Below are 23,306 nucleotides of genomic sequence, written 5' to 3'. Positions count from 1 at the left end.
TAAGGTAGGTATATGGAATTAAAATCACTTCCTACCCACTAGCATAAAAGTTATTTATTCTTCGATCATGCTAGTTATGACTATTTGAAAAGTAATCAATATTATTTTTTAACAGGTTTTAACACACATTACTACTCGGAACTTTTGGGCCACGATAGCATAATTGCCCAAATCGTGACCCAACGCAAAACGAAAGATCCTCTATTGGCAGCACTGGTCCGGCATTCAGCGAGAGAAATTACGCACGACGAGAGACGTCGAGAGCGTGAGTGCCGCATATTCTTCTGAATACTGCTTGAGGTCGCTGGTGGGTTTGGTTCGGCTTACGAGTGAAGCAAACGATCCAAGCAAAACCAGCCACTAGCCAGAGCTGACGGTCGCATTTTGTGGTGTTCCGCCGTGGTACTATTTTCGAGTCGGATCCTTTTGGCAAAAATTAACACATCCGGTGCCAGGTGTAATGCAAAGCTGTTCTACCGGTAGCCGTTAGTGATTTTCGACGGGAACTGTTGCCGATATCCTTGGGAAAGTGACGAAAATTGTGTTGTAAAAGTGACCCCCTTTGTTTCGTCGCGCAACCATTGAAAACCATTCCAGAAGCAGTCTTCGTGGTCGTCGTCGTCGTCGCCGTTGTCGCTGTAGTGAGAAGGAACAGAAAAGGGCAAAGAAGAATAAGAAGCAAAAGTCGCTCACCACATCACCTTAATTTTTTTTACCCGTGTGCTGAAGCTTATGCTGAGCGGTGTTCGGCTGTGTGAAAGAAGAAGAAGAGTGAGAATCGCGTATTATGCTGCACTCTCGCGAGATCCCAGTTTTATGCTAAAGTGTGTTGGTACGATCGTGAAGCTGCGAATGTGCGCCTATGTGAGTGAGCAAACCGTACAGCATAGTTTCTATATCCTAAACGAAGTGTTGCCATAGCTGGAAGGAAAATACCTTACGATACACGAAGGCTGATGAGCTGCGAAGTGGCCGTTGGAAATTTTCTACGATGAATGGTTTTGCGGTCTATTGTTATGCTGCGCTAGGATATTAGATCAGCGGAAATGATACCGAACAAAGTGGATATTTCTTGCGGTTGATAGTATCTGGCATTGATAAAGGTTGGTATCGTTCATTGTTTCTTTTTTCTTGGTGTCCCTGTTAATAGTTTCCTTTACTGACTAGCACATTGTGAAAATGAATTATAATGCTGGAATGAAAGATTTTAATTACCGATAATTTTTATCACTGTGTAGAGTTCCACGGGCAATAAGTCGTTAGAAAAAATATCCAATAGTATTGTTTTGTGATAATCAAAGACGAGCAGTTTCCAAGGACTTGAAATTGATTAAAAATCAATGTAGGTATATCCAATGATATTATCCATATTTCATACACCTGAAATTTTGTTTGCTTTGGTTTCGGAAAAAAATGATACAATCTCCTCGTCCCCGGGATTATTTCGACTGAAGTTGATGTCTTGAAAGTACACAATGTTATCAAATGATGTAACATTTTACTTTATATTTTGTAACATTTTGTATACTTTGAAGTAGTTTTGATTTCAAAAGCAGTTTTTGTGCTAAATAATAATTATTTTCATGAAACTAGTTTCATTACATTCTTTCTGTCCGCTAATTATTGGTCTGACAGTCCGCAAATTTAATTCTCTTGTAAATCCTATTTGATTGAAATCAACAATATTTAATTCTCTTGTAAATCCTATTATTTATTGTTGATTTCAATTTATTTAATGGAAACAAATCGCAGGACCGACTAGCTAGAATTACAACATATTGTAGTAGTTCTATCGTTTTCAATTATATCGCTTAAGAAATTATCCAACTTTTAAACTATATTATAATTGCAATCAACAATTTAAGATTGAAAGTCTCAGAAATCGTTTGATACCTCGGGGAGTTTCTTGATAGTAAGCAAGAGCAACTTGTCGTGGGCATGTCAATTCCCATGGGCAGCCGAGTTCCAAGCTAAAATTTAAGCAATTCTAGTGCATTTTATTTTGTACTGCAGCAGGCTTTCACCCATTAATAAAGAAAATTATTATTATTTGTGCTTGCATAGAAACTATAAGCATTCGAATGTCAAGTAGCCTTAACCTGTATCAGCGTAGAATTAGTTTTCAAAATCATGAAATTTTTGTTACTTATGTAGATGTAAAAAACTGGATATGCCTTGTTCGTCATTATGTATACTTTTACCTTGTCGACAAAATTTTTATATGCTTTTTCTGGTCTTTTCAGTCTAATACGGAAATAACTTTCACTTCACTTCAACGTTTCGACCAGTTTAGAAAAGTTTTGAAAAATAGCATTGAAAAAGTCTAAAATAAATAGTCGAAACGTCGTAGTAAATTCAAATAGCTAGATCTAATTTCCGTATTAGACTGAAAAAGCAAGAAAAAGCATAGCAGTAAAAATTACTTTGCTACTAAAGGAATTTGCGATTGAGAAAAAAATATTTTAAAAGGAACATAATTCCCCAGAGCTTTCTTTGGACCTTTCTACCACCGTAAAAAAATTAAAATTTTTAGCTAGTATTTTTGCTGGATTGCTTAAAACAATTGCTTGTATTTTCATAAAAAATGTTTGTTTCGTGATGTAGCTTTCAAACAAATTGGCTTCATCCAGGCATAGCTTAGGAACAAAAAAAAAAAAACGCCATCGGTCAACTTTGGACTTTTTTTGTAGTTTTCCACCGCCGTGGTACTGGTAAATTTTATATAAGCTTCAAATTATATTTTTATCTGACTACAGTAATATGATATACTTCTCATTAAAAAAATTGGTTCAAGAAGTATGAATTTTTCAATTAAATACTGTGCATGGTTCATGAAAATCCTAAAATTTCCATTCTAATTCTCTGGGAAGAGGTCCACAACTTTTTGACTATTATTTCGTTTATAAGACCATGTGTTATGCCCACGTATGAAATTTTTGCGTAAACCTGCACAGAACTGTATACTAATTTTGAATAAATACTGTCATAAGCAGTAGATCAATCGCTTATTCGCATATCTGGAATTTTTACAAGCATATCGCTGTATATTTGCTTTTTAACTGCATATCTATTGTAAATTGGCATCTAGAATTCTATTTTAATTCTTATCGGTAATTAGTTACAAATAAACTGACAATGTACTATAACAAAAGGTTAGCAGTAAAATAGCCGTATATTTTGCCAAAATAGTTAATAAGTAGCATTTAAGGTGACTCAAATGCTTATTGGTTTGCGGTTGAATTGAATTGATAATGGTTATTGGTATCCTGAGTATCGCTTTATTGATTTAGGACAAGGCTAAGGCTGAAAGTTTTTTGATTTCCTTGGATATCGTTTATTTCATAACCAAGCTTCGCAGAATAAGCATATTTTTATGAAAATATAAGAGAATTTCCTCGGCCAAGTAACATATCAGTAAAAAGTTTTTAAAATAATTTTCTTTCTAAAGAAAAGTTAGACAATTTTCGTTCTACCACTGAGTTTGCACCATCATATATATAATTTACTTGTTCCTTATCAACAAACGATACCAATTTTCTTAGTCTGAGAACCATTATGCTAAAGCTATAGCGTATTCTTGGTTTGCCGATCCAGAAAATCACGCAATAGGATATTTCAACCACCGTAAGAGTATCCTGGTGGACGGTTAGAAGAGCTTTAGACCTTGAAAAGGTTGGAAGGGAAGTTGTAGAGAGAAAAAGAACTTGGAAGTGTTATCATTATGCAAAACTGGGCAAAATAACAACGAGTACGGAACGAGCTGGCAATGCTCCTGGGAATCAAAATACAAAACAGGAGGACAGAGATCATGAGGAGTTAAACCAGTTTTTCTGTGCCAATAGGCGCAAGGTTTATGAAAGGATGAACCGATGAACAAGGGTTACACACCAAAGGCTACATGCCAGCCTGAGAGGTCAAGAAGGAAACCTGATCGTAACTGAGCATGAGGTGGTTGACAGATGGAAACAGTTTTTCGATGAGCACCTCAATTGTGATGTAACAGAAGGAGGTGGAACGGAAGTTAATCTAGGAGTGCCCACGGACGACAGTAGCGTCCTATTTCCACAAGGTTAAGCGTGAATTCCGGGGACTGTAGCAAGCGCTGTAAACACGGTTGTGAAAAACTAGCAATTGCTCGTTACTGAGTAATTTCCAGGATCTGGGAGGAGCAGAATAGATGAAAGCAGCTGTTTGTCTCATCTACAATAAGAGTGATCGGCTTGAATGCTGTAATTATCGCGGCTTAACGTTGATAAACGCTGTCTATAAAGCACTCATGCAGATTTTTTCACGCCGGCTGCCACCGCTAGCCCTATATTTTCGCAGGCCTTATGTGCCTTTCCGCAGAGTACAGATATAGTGAGGGCTTATCCTGCTGAACAATCTATAATGGAAAAAATTAATGTCCTTAAGAAGGATGGCATGCAAGCTTAACAGCGTGTGTGCAGGGCATCGCTAGCGGACACTTCAGTACTGTGTTATACTGTACCTTTTTGGCTGACTGATACTTGCTGGCCGCATCGAGGACTGAACACCTGCTTTACCTAAAGTTGCTGCGTTGAGCATCTCCGTTGATCGCTGAAAATGAAGAAATAAAACACCAAGTTTTCGATCTAGGACGCTTTTGATTTCTATATTGGGGTGCACATTAGAAGTACAAAAAAAGGAACGTGTAACAAAAGTGGTAGATTATATATTTCCTTGGCAAACTTTTAAATAATTTAAAAATATTAGACATCGTCTAACTAAAATTCCACGCTCTTTGATTGGTTGGAATAAACATCGTTGATTTGCCGTAGCGCTGATGTTTCCATGACACAAGGAGCGCGGTTGCACAACCGTGAGTGGGAATTTACATTCATTTCAGTTTGAACTCAAGTGATTCCAGTGCAATCGACATGTCCGCTTTCGCCATCGCTCAGGAATGTAGCCACAAGGCTTGGTTTTAGAACGGACTCGGTACTGCACGCTTTGAGCGTCAAGTATTACGGTTCAATTGCAGAATGGCGCGGCAAATTTTGGTGCTATAACCAACACAAATATCTAAAGGAGGGAGCTAAGCTAACGACCGTAATTGCGAAATTGAAAGTCCTTATCAAAGCTTCCCAATGCTGGTAATTGCATAAGTCTTGTTCCATTTTGCTCATTATCGCGGCCATCGCACACATCTAAAGAAGAAAGGCATGTTTAGTTGCCAGGAAACCAATTTCATGCAAACCCCGCTGTCATCGCTAAACGTTTCAAAGTCAATCACTCTATCGGAAAAACCATAATTTGTCATTAAAGACTTATTGAAATTTCCATAACGAAAAGTTATTGGAAAATTTTCAAGTATGAAAACAAATAGTTATTGAGAGGTAAACCTGGTCACAAATCAGCTCGAAGTGGTCGTTAGTTGGAGGCAGTTCTTCGACGGGCTTCTGAATGACGATAAAACAGAAGGAGACGGAACATAAGTTAACATAGAAGTGCCCGCAAATGATAGAGCCGCCGGGAAGGGCCGACTCTGCAGAAATCAAACTCTCTACAAAAATAGCAAAGAACCACTAGCAACGGGACTCCACTTTGGGAGGAGTAGAAACTGCCGGAGGTGTGGTTTGTCCCATCTATATTGGCTCGATTGCTGCAGCTACTACGGCATTACGGTGATCAACGTCGCCCGCAAGATGCTCTCCCGGATTTCGTTACTTCGTCTATCCCCAATTGTAAGAGTATTCGTAGGGTAGCATCAGGCGCGTTTTACGTGGGCCCGTGCTATTACGGCTCCAATTTTCACTCCAACAAATTCCTCAGGATTTTTTTGCGGATTTCAGGGTAGCATACAATACAGTCGAGCACGAACAGCTTGGCAGATAATGAATGAAAATGGCCTTTCGAACAAACTGATGCGGTTGATCAAAGCTACACTGGAGCGACTGATATGCTACCTGCGTGTTTCGGGACCACTCTTGAGGTCCTTCGAATAACGCAAGGGTTTCGGCAAGGGAATACATTATTCTGTATGTTATTTAACAACGCTATTGTAGTTGTGATCCGGCAAGCGGACATCGAAACGAGATGAACGATCTTCAGCAAAAGTAGCACAAGAAAAAGAAAAGTACAAGAATCCTTGGGAGGCTGTAGGCAATTCACGCTAGACTCAAAACGGAGGCTAGAACAATTGGGTTACAAATCAATGCGCCGAAAACTAAATATATGGTTTGAAGAGGTGCCAGAGAGTGCCTCCCAATTGGCTAATAAGCCAGTCGTCGTATGTTCGAATCTCGGCTGGGAGAGGCTGTTAGAGTCAATAGGATCGTAGCTACTGGCCCTGCAATTGTGCTGCACTCTAACGCTGTGAAGATTCAACCACGTAAATGGAAGTGGTTGTTGAGCTCATTTATTTGGGATCTTTGGTCACCGCCGACAATAATATAGATATGGAGATTCAGTAACACATTCAAACTGAAGGTCGAGTATAATTTTTCCTCCACAAGACGTTTCGATCAAGGATGCCGCAGGCGCAAAGCTGACAAAACGCTAATCAAATCGGTAGTCCTCTAAAGACTTGAGACTGTAACTTTGCTTACAAAAGACACACATACACTTGCCGTATTGGAATGGAAGGTCTTACTCAAGATTACATGCCAGCTGGCTCGGCTAGGTTAAAGCCAACTTGCGTGTGTCGCGACAAATGAATTGGCGACGAGTAGCACAGGACCGAGTACAGTAGAGAGGAATTCTTTGTTCTTGAATAATCTGGCGCAATATAATAAAATTGTGACTTTCAGCAACTAACTACTGACTAATGGTCCAATATGCGTCCAACAATCAACAAGTATTCAGTGGTATGATTTTAGCCAATTATGCTATGCCAATTACTGTCGCTAAAGAAGAAGACGGCAACGCTTTTAGTTGCCGAACGGACGGCGGTGAGGTGAGCTATGGCGCCTTTGCTATATTCAAGTCAATAGCAGTAAGGCCCGCTTCCAGAATAGAGCTACCAATATTGATGATTGAAGACTTATTTAGTCTTCTACACTTGCATTTTTATGGTTCTTGTTGCATTTTGTTCACTATGGCCATAGCATATATCTTCGCTGGCAACTCAATTTCATGCAAACCTCGCTGCCATTGTTAAGTATTATAAAATCAATCAGTCGATATGGAGGGGGTACCATATTTTGTCATTGAAGAACCTGCACTCGTACCATTAGACACGGACCATTCTAATTTTGACGCACATTAAACATCTAGCATTGGACGAACAATGATTACAACTAGTTATCGCGTCATAAAATATATTTACTGGATATGCTATTCCTCTAATGACATATTGCCCGATTCCTTTCAGAGCAAATAAATTTATTAGCGTTAGAATACTGTGAAGTGCCATAATTTTTCGTATTCAAAGACAAAGCAAGTGGCTTTTAGAGCTACCGTAAAATACCTACAAAGTGCTTTTATATTTTACTTACCATAAAAGAAGTGCATTATTCTCCATAGAATTTTACTATGCACTTGACATTCAACGTTGCAAACGCAATACAAATGAAAGATTTCCATTACGAACAAACAAAGGGCTAATTTAAATCAAATTAGCAATGCAAGTAAAATCAAACCACGAAGCAGACTTTATTGCGGTGCACTTGCACGGAATGAACAATCTAGAGCATGATGCTGTCATAAAACTAAACTTTCCGGGGCCACACTCAGTGAGCTCCTGTATTTCCATCCGACTGGAATAAGTAATCAATCGTAAAAGTGCAAATTTCCAGATTATGGGATATTCTGTTTTCCGAGGAGCTACCATTTTCTCTGATTTTTTTTTCTCGCCACTTAAAATTGCTCCTAATAAGTAATCCTCCGTTCATCATGATTGCAAGGAGATTAAACAAAACAAATTTCCGTTTGGCTTGGCTCAATCTACCAGCATCCGTCAATTTGAGGAGCATAAAAGCATTTTTGAGTAATTTTTCACCCATCGACACTAAAAATATCATTTCGTTTTTTTACGGGCCAAACAGAGTTGACGCGTGTTACTAGGTATCGCTGCGGCTAAACGATGGCTGGCCATGGCACACAGGATCCCGTCGCGCGATTCGCATACCCAGCAAGACAGCAATGTTTCGCAAGAAGCACTAATACCGAGCTGTTTTCTTTTCTTTTCCCGTTTTGTTCCAGGTCTTGTGCGGTCCCACCACCGGAGTCTCCCAACAGATTGCATCGAGAAAGAATTGAAACAGCGAAAATAATAATAATAAAAAACGGCACAAAAAAGTGAGTGAGATTCCCGTTAGGTCACTGCCGACCGTCCGTCAGCGCGTCCAGCGGTGTGTTCACGGCGAGCTTGTGTCGGCTTTGCCCTTTTGGCTGCCCGTGAGTGGTCCCCATGAAACTGAACCGAACTGGCACCAACACTAGTAAGTTGTTGGAGCTCGCAGAACGCATACCATACCACTCGGCCTGATGGGCGGCCATCAGGCAGCAGAGAGTGAATGAGTGTGAGCCTGTTGGCCTGAGTAGCAGCGGCAGCATCATAGCTAGTCGTTCGTTGGCAGGACGGAGAGAGCATAAAAGTGATGGATTAACACATAAAAGGTGCTAAAAAATTCTTGGAAAACGCAAAGCGGGTTTTCCACTTTGAAGCGCGGTGAAAGAGAAAATGGTCCCGGCGAACTGTGGAGAGCTGTCGTCATCGTGTCACCGCGACCGTCAGGACCGAAGAAATTAGCGTCGTTTAGCCTCTGGAGACCTGTGCAGTAACGACTAGACAAGAGATTGTAGAAGGTGTGAAAGGACGTCGTATATTTCCCTCGAGGGGAATAAAAGGGATTCATCTAGAAAGTGCTACACAATAATCCGTGTGGTCCCGCACGGTTGATTCGATTCGGTTCGGTACGGTGAAAATACCTAAGACAAAGCCGTGTGCCGGTGTGTGGAAGTGGCTAGTTACGGTCTGTGTGTGAATGTGACACTCACGATCCGCCGTGACCACCGTCCCGTGTCGACGGTTTGTGATTCTGTATAGTCAGAGCAGCTAGCGGGAAGGTAGGAGCGCACTACTGGTGGATTGGAAAGTGAATGAGAAAAAAATAGAAGAAGAGAAAATGATAGTACTACCTATACTAGCGTGTAGTGATGAAGTAAGCTCAAAAGAAAGTTGATTTTTGTTGTTATTGCCGTTGTTGGTGTTGTTGATGTTTTGCGTGTTCGATTGCTCCCTTAGCGAGGAGTTGTATTTCGGCTTGAAGGTTTTTGCCTGCTGTAGACGACAATTGTGACACCGAACGCTGTTCCGTGCCGTACCAATCTAGAAGCTACGAGACGAGAGGCAGTGTTTGAAGTTATGTAATCCTTCGGGCATGGATTCTGCCGGGCCCAGTGATTGATGAGCGAACGCAATTCGCTATCGGGTTGGCGCTGTCCAACGTTAGCAGGCGTTTCCGCCATTGGTTTTGCACCAGTAGCGACAACAGCAGCGGTCGCCGCACAGCAGCCGTAGCAGCAGCAGCAGCAGCAGCAGCAGTAGCAGAACTTCAGCAGTACTAGTGTACGATGGAGATTCAACGATCAAAACAGGTATTTCAGTTTTTCGCGTAAATTTAGGTCACTCATCCCTTCTCTTTTTCGTGTTTCGCGTGCACGGCGAAGTCGGCTCTTTTTCATTTGCCTGTGCTGTTCGGTACAGACGTTCGCTTGTTTTATGGTTGCAATATCGTGGAACGGCGGTTGAATCGGCAAGAAAGCTTCTTTTGGGCAACCGACAGATTTGTTGCCCTGCCGGCGGAGGATGAAGGGAATACCGCAACGAAATATTTGACATTATTGTACCCGACATGTCTATGGGTCAAAATGTTTTACCTTTTGCGATGAAGATATTTTATTGTTTGTGTAATGTTCTTTTTTTTTCTAAGGAATGTCCGGGTCGATGACTATGACCATTAAACTTGAATGCAATAAGTTGAAGATACAAACGAAAAAAGGAAAAGTCATCAAAACCACCCTTTTCTTTGTAGCGAATGGCATTACTATCAATTTATATGTCCACTTGTGAATATTGAATATAGAAAAAGTTAATGAAGGAAACAGTTGTTATATTATTGCGGAATCATCATACTAGTTAATAAAGCCAAAGGTATTCATCTTCCAGTTTTCGTTTGCTTGTTTGAACTCGGCTGGAGAAGATTTCTATAACCTCTTTGGTTTTCAAACAAAACATGCTTAGAAATAAGAAAAAGAAGATAAAACTTTATATTTTTAATCATCTTATTTTTCTTTATTTTTATTTTTCATCAGCTCGTTAACAGAGTTGAACTTCAAACGCCTACCAACAAAACAAAAAAGGTTTGTTCCAGTACGTTGTTTAGTAGTCGAGAAAGAGGTACATGAAGTTAAAAAAATACGATTTTACACGAGCGGCGTTTCATAATTTCGAGTTTGTTCCGCGTCTCACTGAAATACTGAGGCGTATGATTTTCTTCATACACTTATCCTGTTCGGATAGTCATAAAATTAGTATCAAAATAATCGGAAAATTCTATAGGGTCGAGAGCTGAAGTAAAAAATTGATGTTTTTTAATACGCAATTCAAACTCCAGATTGTTTACAATGATACTGCAGTAGTACCTCAAGGAAGTCATTTGGGCCCTCTGTCTCTTCATGAATTGTTCCAATATATCGCTTAAAAGATTGCACGAAAGATGTCCTATTTCTCATAGACGTTGTTTCGGGAAAATACATCACTCTATACTTGTTTGGCAAGAAACGAAATATGAAGGCAGAACTAGCTTAAGAAGGTCGTTCCACCTGTCAAGCCGGTTGCAGAGTTACACCCAGAGCGAGCCTATGGATCGATTGATGCTTGTTTACAACGATCTTTAATTCGATCCTTCATGTCAGTTGATATATAAAATGTTCAGTTGAAATTTAGTGATAGAGATAACTGTAAAAATCAAATTCTTCTGCAAGTTACGTGTACATAGTTCCGCGCACTAATTTATAACTTGATTATAATTGATTATAATTCCGCTCAAACTTGTACATAATTCCACGCACCATATTATTATCGTAATAATCACATACACAGAGTGCTATAAAAGCCCTTAGGACAAATTAGTCCTAAATTGCATCAACTACACTATACGTCCGGGCATCTGATACAAATTGGAACCATAGACAAACAGATTTAACAACACATACAAAAAGACGTAACATCTTGGAACATAAGAGGAAAGAATGCGAATGATAAAACATAGCAACAACTGGAATGAGAAATTGACTGCATTTATCACCACCAGCAGACTAAATCTATATCGAAACCGGAATATGGTTGAAGCAGAAATGTTGGGACAAATTTATTCGGATAGTCTCCAGGTCGTATTTACGTTACACGATCACTGCATTTTAAATTTTGTTGCCAAAATCGGTCCGTGTCAAAATCAAGGCATGCCAAAATCGAAATCCCACTGTATACGAAAATTTAATATGAGCCTTCGCCGTTAAATGACGATTTTGTAGGGTTTATTTCTAATTCCCGTCGTAGTAAGTAAAGCCATTCTAATTTTCATCATTTGTTGGATCGATTTGATAAATACTCTACAAGTTCTTGTGCTGATTCAACTAAAACACACTTACCTTCCGATCCATGAACTTTGAGATCAATAAAAAGCGATTATTAAAGCATATTATTGAAATTACGCAACTGACTTTATTTCTTAAATTCGTCGTACCGTTTTATAATCCGTCCATCAAAGTTTTTCATCGTCCGAACTAAAAATCACAACAATGTTTACGAAGCTAACGCGCATGTATTTGTGTAGGACGGCATGACAAATGTTATTCTGCAAAATTTCTGCAGGTCAGGCAAGTTTTCCTGGCTGTAGAATAACGACAATGCCTCGCATGAGTTATTTTCATTTATGAATGACGGAAATTAAAACGATTAGTCGACATTTTCTTCGTCGCATGGAAAAACGTAGGGAATTTGGCTGGTAGGACTTCTTTAATGATAAAAAGCATTTAAATAGATCTCAGCTCACCTTGATTGATCGCGTATGATAGACAACAAACTAAAATATTAGGGAATAACTTTCCCTAATAGTTTTCCATTGTGTGTGTCATAAAAATTCTGATATTTTTAATAATTTGTGTTGGATAGGACGGGAATAGGCAATTACGACGAAGCAGCAACATACAAGCTTTTCCAAGAAGTTGCTACGAGAAGAGCTTGTTATATCTCGTAATCTAGAAGCAATATTTCTCTATTAAAATATTGCGAACATCGGTAGCCGGAAAATGTGGATCTGGCACAGAAAATAGATATTCAAGCTAGAGAGCACTCTTTGTGTAATTTTTTGTAACGATCATTTCGAAATAACCGTTCGATTGCGTAAGTTTTGGCGATTCGCATATTTACTATTGTGGCGCTACATGTATTAACATTCGCCTGATGACCCGCCCAGTTAGCTTCGAGGTACGATGGTGATCTAACAAGCCATTCGTCGTATGTTCGAATCTCGGCTAGGCGGTGCTTGCTAGATAGAGCCAGTAGGATCGTTGCACTGGTCCCGTAATTTTCCTGTACTCTAACAGCTGGCTGCGAAGTCTGTCGATAAAGAAGGGTAATGTCTAAAGACGGTATAAACCCATGGCTTTGCTTTGCTGATGATCCATTTTAGTTTGATGATACCGACACCAGGTAGCTGTGATTCCAAATTTCACGCAAATCTGTAGCCTGTAAGTCTGCTCTCTATTGATTTCTGTATTTTAAAAGGGAATTAAGGCCATTTAAAGTGAATTGAAGCAGTTGTTTTATGTTTCTGAAGACTCACCATTGCCGTTTTAGTTTACAGGCTTGTGTCTAGAGATGGACAGAACAGATCAGAGCTGGTTTATTTAGTATAAGCATCTGGATCTTCGGAACGGTTCATCGGATCTTCAGTTGTTCAGGCAAAATTTTAGAAAAAGCCCCAATATTACAACAAACTTAACAAAAGCGTTTCCCGTACAAGGTAGTATTATGAAACGGCTTCTGTCTTATTTTGTTAAAATACGTTATTGTAGCAGCTACGAAGACATCTCTATTCAAACCTGAATTTGAAATTATTGTTAATTTCAAGCGTGCGAAGAATAGAGCCATTGTCTGTGATCTCGTTTAATCTTACCTCGTCAGTAGTCTGCCTTCGCGACACCAACCTGAAATAGGGTGAAGCTAGATAAGGTATAAAACGAAATTCTAGATAGAACTATCGTCGGCGAAATAGCACTTAGTGATATTCGCAGCAGACTAAAATTCGCAAAGACCCGTGTCTTAAAAGAGAAGATCCACGAATCAGTCATTTTTTACGGATCCGGATCTTTGACATGGATCAGGAGCGGATAACCCATCTCTATTTGTGTCGAATCTTCATGAACCTTGATGAAAGTTCCATGAAGCGTAAGAAGTTGGCTATATTGACAGCTCTGACTCTGGAACCAGTCAATAAGGAGGAAGGTCATATGTCTTCTCAGACCTATTCAGTCCTATTTTTTTTAATTTACACTATCAACAAACTAGTACTATGCCCTAATGATGTTTCGTAACGACTTTCGGGTAACCAGGGGGTAACCAGGGCAGGGTAACCGGAATGTATCCCTTCATGGAATGCATCGAAGAGCAACACGCACAAACCTCAGCTGTACAGCTTCAATACGATCAATTTGGTCATGTATAATCCAAATTTGTATTTGACAGTAATACTCGAGTGATAAACGCAGCAGTGAGCAGTATAAAGGCTCCAGGCAATTCATGTTCCTGAAGTTCTTAGCAATTCCCAACATGAAGCCTGGATTTTTAGAGGCCTTCCTACTTTCTTTGGCTATATCTTACTAAAATGAAATGCTATCTAATAGCCTAGATCAGTGATGGTCAAACGGGCGGGCCGCATGCGGCTCTTGGATATGGTCCGTGAGGCCCGTGGACTGATTTGATGGATGGTGGACGAAAACTATAGGTTAAACTATAGGTGTTCAGGAGCTTGTAGTTGAAGGAGAATGCTCACACCAGTCTGCAAAGCTGTCTAATTGTTGCGATAGCATATGGTTACCGGGGATAAAGTTGATTTGATTGAAGATTTTCAAATCGTCAGCGAAAGACAAACGGAAAACGGACAGTTTAAAATTTGCACCATTGGTATATAAAAGAAATATCAATGGTCCTAGGAGGCTGCTCTGAGGAACAGCAGATGCATAATTCAACGGAAAAATTATCACCAATTTTGATTGGCAGTTTGCCAATTTTCATAGGCAGTTTGCGGAGATGCTGCTCTAAGTGCAACAACGTGCCGTGATGAGTTCTTTCACTTTTAAGTTGGTGGTTTCGATGTTGATAATTGTGCGCATGAGGAAATGCCAAAAACCTTCCAAGATGATGAATTGGACGTATTTAATGCAAGAAGAGCTTGCTTCAGCATTGGGAATTGCGCACCAAACCATTTCCAAGCTAGTGCATGCATCCGGAATAATTCAGAAGTAAGCAACTTGGGATTCTTATAATTTAAATTGAATCCAAGAGACGTTGAGCGTTTAAGAACGACTGCTGTTGCTGCGAAAAAAGATAGGTTTTCTTCATCGCATCGTCACGGTTTATGTACAATGGATTTATTACAGAAACCTAAAAAAACAAATTATAGGAACTGCCCGGTTACGCTTTTACATTGCAACTATACTATATTCTATGACTGTTCAAACGGTACCAACTATAGCTGTCAGTAGGTGCCAGTCTAGGGAAAAAATACTCTTAAAAATAAGAGGAATTTTTTTTTCTTAAAACCAGTTTCCAAGCAACATACGATATTTTTGTCTTCTAGAAAATTACGTGTTACAATGACATGGATAAGTTTCTGTTAAACATATTAAACCAGTTGGAAAAGTCGTTTATATCTCGCAAGCCGCAATGTAGATACTAGCCATGGACATAATTTCTAAACTGCTGACAGTCTTTGTCTTTCTCAATTTTCTAGCCTTAAAACAATTCATTCATGATTTGCAGTGCTGAACGATTTGCTCCACCAACCTTTCAGTCAATTTTCTTGCTCTTGACTGATTTTAGATCTCAAAATTTAGTGTCTTACACTAACTGCTTTTTGTAATTAATCAAAACCTGACTGAAGGAAATTAATTAAAACTTCGGAGCTTCGTTTATTGTAATTTCGTTTGCCGTTGTCGGCAATTCATAATGAATTAATGGTTCACATTCTATGTCATTCACTTTTGTCGAGAGTTAATGAATGTAGAGCAAGTGATGCACTCGAATTGTTGATTTTAGGTCGGCAATGCTGAGTTCATTTTATCTGTAGTAGAAACAGCAAAGAATGAGCAGTACATTGCATCAATTCTAGCGTATTGCGTAAATTGAATATGAGATTTTCAAGCACTGATGAAGGATTTTTCGCGTTTGGTACGAGTTAGACTCAGATTGTACCAAGTTAACGTGTCCTTTGCGTAATGCACTGAAGCCAAACCTGGCCAAAATAATATTGGGACATTATGGTTCCGGATCATGGGCAATAAGTGCCAAAGCAATGCAAAACCTTTCCAAACGCATTCAATTTCGAAACTTGATCTTTTGTTTTTATACGCCAGGCTTCGCAGTTTACTTACTTACTTAGGTGGCTTGCCGTCCTAATACAAAGCCTGTTGAACAAAGTTTCTCCATGTAACTCGATTGAGGGCTACCGCTCTCCAATTCCTCGGACACCGAGTACTCTCCGCCAGATCTCGCTCCACCTGGTCTAACCATCTTGCTCGCTGCGCTCCTGGTCGTCTTGATCCTACTGGATTTGAGGCGAACGCCATCTTTGCAGGGTAGTTGTCCGGCATTTTTGCAACATGTCCTGCCCATCGTATCCGTCCAGCTTTAGCCACCTTCTGGATACTGGGTTCGCCATAAAGCTGTGCGAGTTCATGGTTCATCCTCCGCCTCCATACACTCCGTTCTCCTGTACACCGCCGGAGATCGTTCTTAGCACTCGTCGTTCGAAATCTCCGAGCACTCGCAGGTACTCCTCGAGCATTGTCCATGTTTCATGCCCGTAGAGAACAAGCGGTCTAATAAGCGTTTTGTACAGGGTGCACTTTGTACGGGGACTTAGTCTGCTCGACCGCAATTGCTTGTGGAGCCCATAGTAAGTACGACTTCCGCTGATAATACGTCTCCGAATCTCACGGCTGGTATCATTGTCCGCCGTTACCAGTGAGCCAAGGTAGACAAATTCATCGACTACCTCAAACTCATCGCCGTCGATCAATATACTACTGCCCAAGTGGTGTCGTTCGGCCTCGGCTCCGCTGGCCAGCATGTACATTGTTTTAGATGTATTTACCTTTAACCCAATCTTTTCTGCTTCGCGCTTTAGTCTGGTGTACTGTTCAGCTACCGCCACAGATGTTCTGCCGATAATATCCATGTCATCGACAAAGTAGACGAATTGACTAGATTTGTTGAATATCGTGCCCCGCGTGTTGATATCCGCTCGGTTCATAACACCTTGTAGCGCTATGTTGAACAGCAGGCATGAAAGACCATCACCTTGACGAAGCCCTCTGTGTGATTCGAATGAACTTGATAATCCACCCGAAATCCGAACACAGCACTGTGTATCATCCATCGTAGATTTCATCAGTTTGATGAGCTGCCTGGGGAAGCTGTTCTCGTCCATGACTTTCCATAGCTCTTTCCGGTCGATGGTATCATGTGCGGCTTTGAAATCAACGAATAAATGAGGCTTCGCAGTCAGTTGTAAGATTACAGAACAATTGGGGGGAGAGTGCTACGATCCTATTGACTCTCACAGCAACAGCCTGTGACCACTGGCTTGTTGGACTTGTGTTGTACCTCGAGCCCAACCGGGAGGCATTCATCGTTCATAAATAGGCACACTGATCTTCCACACAGTTTACCACAGTTTGCCCACAGTGGTCCACAGTTTACCAAATAACTTATGGGCCCTTATGCTGCACTTGCTTTTAGCTTTTTTTATTTCTTGTATGTCTTTAGTCTTAGCACGTTCAACGTTACTCTACAATTTCCTTGGTCTTCTCAAACGGCAGCACACTTCTTACTGTCGAAACTTGTACGATTTTCTAGTTAAGGTTTTGGCCCGGTTTGCGTTCAACATCCTTCAGAGCCACGTTAGGAACTGGTCCGATGCTCACATCTTGATTTTCCCCAATTGATCCAACAACACGCTGGGAATAGTGTATCATTTATGCGCTTTTTGGGAGAAATGCTACACAGTTTCACTAAAAACTCCGTGAACCGGCAGTTAAGACACACAAACTTGAAATGTAAGCAATGATAAGCAGTAATGGTCAGCTATTAAAACGGTCATATACAAGGAACAAAGCCTTTTTTCGGATTACCCAACTGGTCGCTTAATGACGTCTAAAACTCTGCGCTGGGCCCTTTTGTGATGTCAACAAAGTGTCAGGGAGACCTCAAACATCAGTTCTACTTGACGAGACAGGCAAGCAAGGCAAAGCCGTGAGCTTAAACCGTCATTAGACATTATTCTTCTTTATCGACAGACTTCGCAGCCGGCTGTTAGAGTACAGGAAAATCACGGGGCCAGTGTAACGATCCTACTGACTCTACCTAGCAAGCACCGCCTAGCCAAGATTCGACCATACGACGATTGGCTTGTTAGATCAGCATCGTATCTTGAAGCTAACTGGGCGGACGAAACAGGCAATTTCGCCCACTAAAACACTAGGTAGAGTCCCAAGCATAGCCGACTCGCCTATGCCCGCAAGTAGAGGCGTTCCGGCCCCGCGCGGACTGCACGAACTGACTCTGAGTTCTGAGATCTCTCTACCAAAGGTCGGAATGTCATATTGTAAATATGATGATGATGATGATAAGAAGAAAAATGATAGATCGAATTTGTAAATGTGCTTTGCCTTGGATATTTTGTACTACTTGAGTTGTAAAATGTAGTATAGTGAAGAAGTGGATGATTCGTCAGCCTCAGGTCCTCAGGTCCTCAACCGCGCGCCTATTATCATTTTTCCAACACAAACAACTACAAACAATCCAATAGAAAGGCAAATTTTGGACCGTTAGTGGTTATGAACTTATCATGGCAAATTTTATCTTACATCCCCCCAGCATTGATGCACTATCCCAAGATAGGTCTACAAATTAAATTGAGCGCAGCTTGACTTGGACGTTCACGGTAGTCGATAGAAACTTTAAGATATAGAGTCGCACCCGACTAAAGAGCTAGTGCGCAGTATCAATAACGGGAATCCTTTGTCAAACCCAAAAAACCGATAGCTAGAAATTTTATTATTGTGAATTAAATGCAATAAAATATAAGAATTTACTTAATTTTCCCATGCCATGCTACCTTAGCATCTCTATGGTTGTCCGTAATCCTTGTAGAATGCGCCGTCGGCATCCCGCTTACATCTCCTTACTAACTCTAAGCCTCCGACTAATCCAATCAAACCGGCATTTTTGGAGATATTTGTGACAGTTGTGACAGATAGGGATGAGCCCCAGAAACATTCATTCTTAAAAGGAATAAAAGTACTCTCTGAACAACGCAACAATCACATTTGGTAAATTTTTACCCCGAGTCCCACTTGAAATCTTAAAAGTATTTTGACATATGCCCACATTCAGAATTAAACGTGACCGCTGTTCATTTACTGATTAGTTAAAAAACCCTACACCACGTCAAGGTTCAGTTTTATCCAACCCATCGACATCTCTATATCGAACTGCAGTAAACGTCAGCGACAGCATGTCCGGGGCTCAAAATTTGACAGCGGGCACAAATCAGACTGCTGGCAGTTGAGTGAAACGCAGTGCTGATATGCTATCTCATTTTCGCACACGCGAGATGTTGGCGGCAAAAACATGGTTGTCTGCCGATGGGGTGGTTTTATCGTAGGGATATACAAGGAACAATAGCGTACCAAAATCATGGTTAGCCATTCTTGATCGCCCTATACCACAATATGAACTCAGAATTGTATTAAACACGCGTGGAAAAATCTGAAAACATCAGAGAATTTTGTTTTTCGCATCGAGTTGCCAACTTGTCCTAACTTATCCTGGTAAGAGGTCATATCGTTGCCAATGTAGAATCCAGCATGAACGAAGGGTGTAAAGGAGTTTGAGAGTACACTCATGCTAATGTCACTTGACATCGAATGACCTGATTTTGCCGAAAACTCACCACCCTCCGTTTGTTACACTGACGTTATACATAATGTCCGGCAACGACGAACCGAAAATATTTGTTTTCTTGCCAGATATATCAATTTCTGTGCGAATAAAAACAAAACACCGTGCGCCTCCATTACATTTTTGCAAGTTTATTTTTGAGTTGGAACCTCAAAACGTGGAAAACCAGAAATATGTTTTTTCAATTATAAAGATATTTTAGTTTCAAGCCGATGTTCTCGCTGAAAAGCTCATTAAAATACCTTTTATTTAATACCAAAAAGTCACAGAATGAAAAATGGACAAAAGTGTGATCATACTTCAGAACTTAGGCATCTAGGCGCTAAATTAAAAAATGCATCTGAAATTTTATGAAACGAGCAGAATTTGAGTTTTTAATACACAGGATATGAACACAATCGGAGCAAATTTTGATAGTAATTTTTTCATGGAATTGCAATCGCAACCGAAATAAGCGGATATAAAAGCGCCTGAAATGCCTGCATTATTCTACAATATATTTCAATAGCCATTATTGTATTGTATCAGACTAATAGTTAACACTCAACGCACAATTTCAGTTTCATTCTATTGCAATGATCGCTATCGCATCGAATATCGCACGGGCGCCAGTTGTCTGACGCGATGTGGTAACAGTCGGCTAGCCAAAACAAAAAAAAAACCATCGTACCAACCACATGGTGCTAACTTATGCGGAATTCCCAAGGCAAAATCACCACATCGGCATCGCTCGAAATGATGCGAGCCGGGCGGTGCAGTGGCATGGCGCAGGGTGGTGGACCTATCTCATGTATGCAATGCAAACCAAAACCAATCGCACTATTCGGATGTGCCGAAAGTAATATTTATTTTGACAGCCAAAGCTCTGTCCCAATCGGCTGCTGCTGGTCACATTAGCGGCAGTCACTGGTAAGATAATAAATAAATTGGTGGTTGGAAGAAAATGTAGCGGTGTTTATTTTTATGAAAACAATACTGTGTGAAACAAATAATTTTGTAATGCTGCTTCGAAACTTACAACACTGATGCACCAATTCGGGAACACAGGAACGTAAATCGAAAATGTCATTTTCTTTCCAAAAGCTTTTCAAGTCAGGATGTTCACAATTGGTGCCACAAACTCGTACATTGTTAGTTGCTATTAAAAGTTGGCTTCATTACTTTGTTCTTGAAACGAGTTCTGAACTGTTTTGTTTTCGATTGTCGCCAACTTTATAACTTCTAGTCAGTCGTAGCTTAACGCTGATGCTCGAAAACGATATAGTATGTACCTATGTACTTAATTCAGCGATCGGGTTACAAATGAAAGCGGTTTCATTTTCGGGAAGTTTTAAACACAACGACCATGGCGTCCCTCTAGGCGAATGAGTCCCGGTTATTGTTGTTGCAAAAGTCCCCGGTGCGGTGTACGAACTGGCTTGGCTTGGCTTGTGCTGTCAGAGAAAATCGAACGAGCCTCGGTTCCGCAAGGCTTGCTCATACATTAGATTTTCGCACTGTACTGGTGGCTGCATATCCATGGGCCCACACATATGAGGTCGGGCAGTCTTCAAACGAAGACGCGGTCTGACGTGGATGAACGGCAGAGCTCGGCGGAGGCCGGCTCTGGTAGAGAACGAAGGCAAACTTTGCGCTTAAACTTTTTAATTTGTTTGGATATGAATATGGATAATGGATTTCTCGAGAACGGCGTACAAAAGCGAGGACAGTTCATTGCCTGATTCGTGCGAAATTGAATCGACGTTGAAGGCTGGTGGTACATGCAACCGTTCTCGTCAAGCAGCATATTGATTCATCATCGGGGATGGTTTTCGTTTGGTGAAAAACCGATACACTCGAAGCGAGACGAATTTTATAACATGCACTCGAATGTATTGCTGCTGGTATTGTTTCTGACGGGAAGATGAAAACTTTGTAATTGGATGTGCTAGTATTAGTACATAGTGTACACATTCGACAACCGAATATGTTTGGCTCACTCGAGAGAAACGACCGTGCTGTGCATCACATACAACTTTGTGCATTTGCAAATTGAATATATCTCGAAATGTTGGATTGAATGCTATTTCATCGATAAACTTGCTCCGGGCGATGCGTTTTCAATCAGAAGTTTTTTTTCTGCTTATCAGCCTATTAGTTTGATTATTTGGAATGGAAAATGTTGATGACAATCGCCTGCAGCGTTCTCAAGCCAATGCTCGAACTATCCAATTATATTTTATTAATCTGTTTTGCCTACTATACTTCCGATGAACATTTCCAATCATACTAATTTCTAGAAAGCAGTTTTTTTCTGGAAAGGTTTTGTCCTTTGTTTGATTCAGTTCTCTGACTGAGTAAAGTTCCAATCAACTGTGTTGTGCAGTATTTCAACGGATTGAAGGATCAATTCCTAAATGATTTTTGAGCTGTTTGTTGCGTTAGATTTGTTAAACCTGTCCCCCAAACCATCGAGGACTTCGTTGAACCGCATTACCATAAAACGGATAGGTTCTGAGGTGTCGTTCGGGAGCCTACAAGTTCTGTTGACTCAATATGGCACTCAATGTATTCGAAAATCATTCAAGCCAGGAACATGACTTGAGCGTTGGTACGTCGTCTTTCAATAGTCTCCAAATTAACGGCCAAACGGCAACGTTAGGTTTCTGGGATCACGCCATGGAAGAGTAAAAAACAGACCTTACAAGTGAATAATACAATGATTGAAAACAGTCTGGGTCACGGAACTCCTTAGCGATTTTAAAAATAAATCCGAGTTGCCTATTGGCTCTGGAGATAATGTTATTCGAGCAGCAATCTTCAAATTTGTCCAGTAGGCATTGCAGTTCAATGCAGTCGCAGTTCATCTTAATTACCTTAAAGATTTTATACGTCGTTGACATAAAAAGATCGGCAGAAAGGTTCCCGGAGAGCCGATGGTTCATTTACAAAAAGAGAAAAGAACAGTGGTCCAAGATTGCTCCCCTGAGGTACGCCAGAGATGTTGCAGAACGAGACGAAAAATGCGGGCCCGATCTTCACACTCAGCCTACGATATGTTAAGTACGAGTGTAACCACTCGCAGAACGGAGCGGTAACTCTCAGCTTCTCAAGTTTTGCAAGCAGGATACCGTAATCCACCCGATCAAACGCTGCTTTCAGGTGTATAATGCATCAATTTGCATTCCTTCATTCATGTTACGCTGGCAGAACGAGACCAAACTAACAAGATTCGTAGAGACTGATCATTTTGGAAAAAAACCCATGCTGGTCTGAAGAAATGTGGTGCTGACAGCTGACGAAAAAAGCGTCGTTCATGATTATTTCGAGCACTTGAGAGCTGCAGCACAACGATGTAACAACGGTGCACATCAAATTGCACCGCGGAAGAAACGCTGTAGAAAATTACCTAAATGACCGATCCTTTTCAAACTTGCAGACAACAAAATATAACCCATTAGTAAACTTTTGGCATACACTGAAGTCGCTTTTTACGCGGCTTTTTTGACCGCGACTATTTTTACGCGAATTTCGCAATTTACGCGATTTTCGGAATTTACGCGGTTTTATTCGCGAATTTCGGAATTTACGCTGTGTTTTTTACGCGATTTTCGGAATTTACGCGGTTTTTTCACGCGAATTTCGGAATTTACGCGGTTTTTTTACGCGATTTTTGGAATTTACACGGATGTGCTCAAAACGTCTATTTTTTCGCGTAATGTTGAAATCCACAGTTTTTTTTTACGCAAAATTTTGGTTTTTACGCGATTTTCGGAATTTACGCGGTTTTTTACGCGAATTTCGGAATTTACGCGGTTTTTCTACGAGAATTTCGGAATTTACGCGGTTTTGATTTACGCGGGACGAATCCTTCGCGTAAAAAGCGACTTGAGTGTATTTGTTTCATTTAACTTCAATACCATAACCGAATGCTCGCACCTTACGCTTAACTCCACTCAAAAAGTTTTTTTCAACCTAGCTGCAGCTTCATCTGTACGGAAATCCACTTTTTCTTCATGTCTTCCTCAGACTTGACCTCCTTCGGATGCTGTCGTGGTGCCTGCTTCATAATAGCGTAATATTTTTCGATGGGCCTTAGTTCCGGTGCGTTGGA

The 23,306-nt window shown here is 40.5% G+C and overlaps 1 protein-coding gene across 2 annotated transcripts in view; it reads left to right on the top strand.

Annotated features, from left to right (window-relative positions):
• Window positions 1-365: 365 nt before the first annotated feature.
• LOC128741420 (latrophilin Cirl) overlaps window positions 366-23,306 on the top strand; it is a 93,146-nt gene continuing 70,205 nt past the window's right edge. For both annotated transcript variants that reach the window (XM_053837225.1, XM_053837226.1), the window contains exons 1-2: window positions 366-1,103; window positions 8,164-9,561. The gene's annotated coding sequence lies outside the window, so the exon portion shown is untranslated. The remainder of the gene's footprint in view (window positions 1,104-8,163; window positions 9,562-23,306) is intronic.

The sequence above is a fragment of the Sabethes cyaneus genome, chromosome 3 (genome assembly GCF_943734655.1).
Source record: "Sabethes cyaneus chromosome 3, idSabCyanKW18_F2, whole genome shotgun sequence".
Lineage (NCBI taxonomy): Eukaryota > Metazoa > Arthropoda > Insecta > Diptera > Culicidae > Sabethes > Sabethes cyaneus.
The sequence above is the reverse complement of the archived record's forward strand: the minus strand, read 5'-3'. Positions and strand labels throughout refer to the sequence as shown.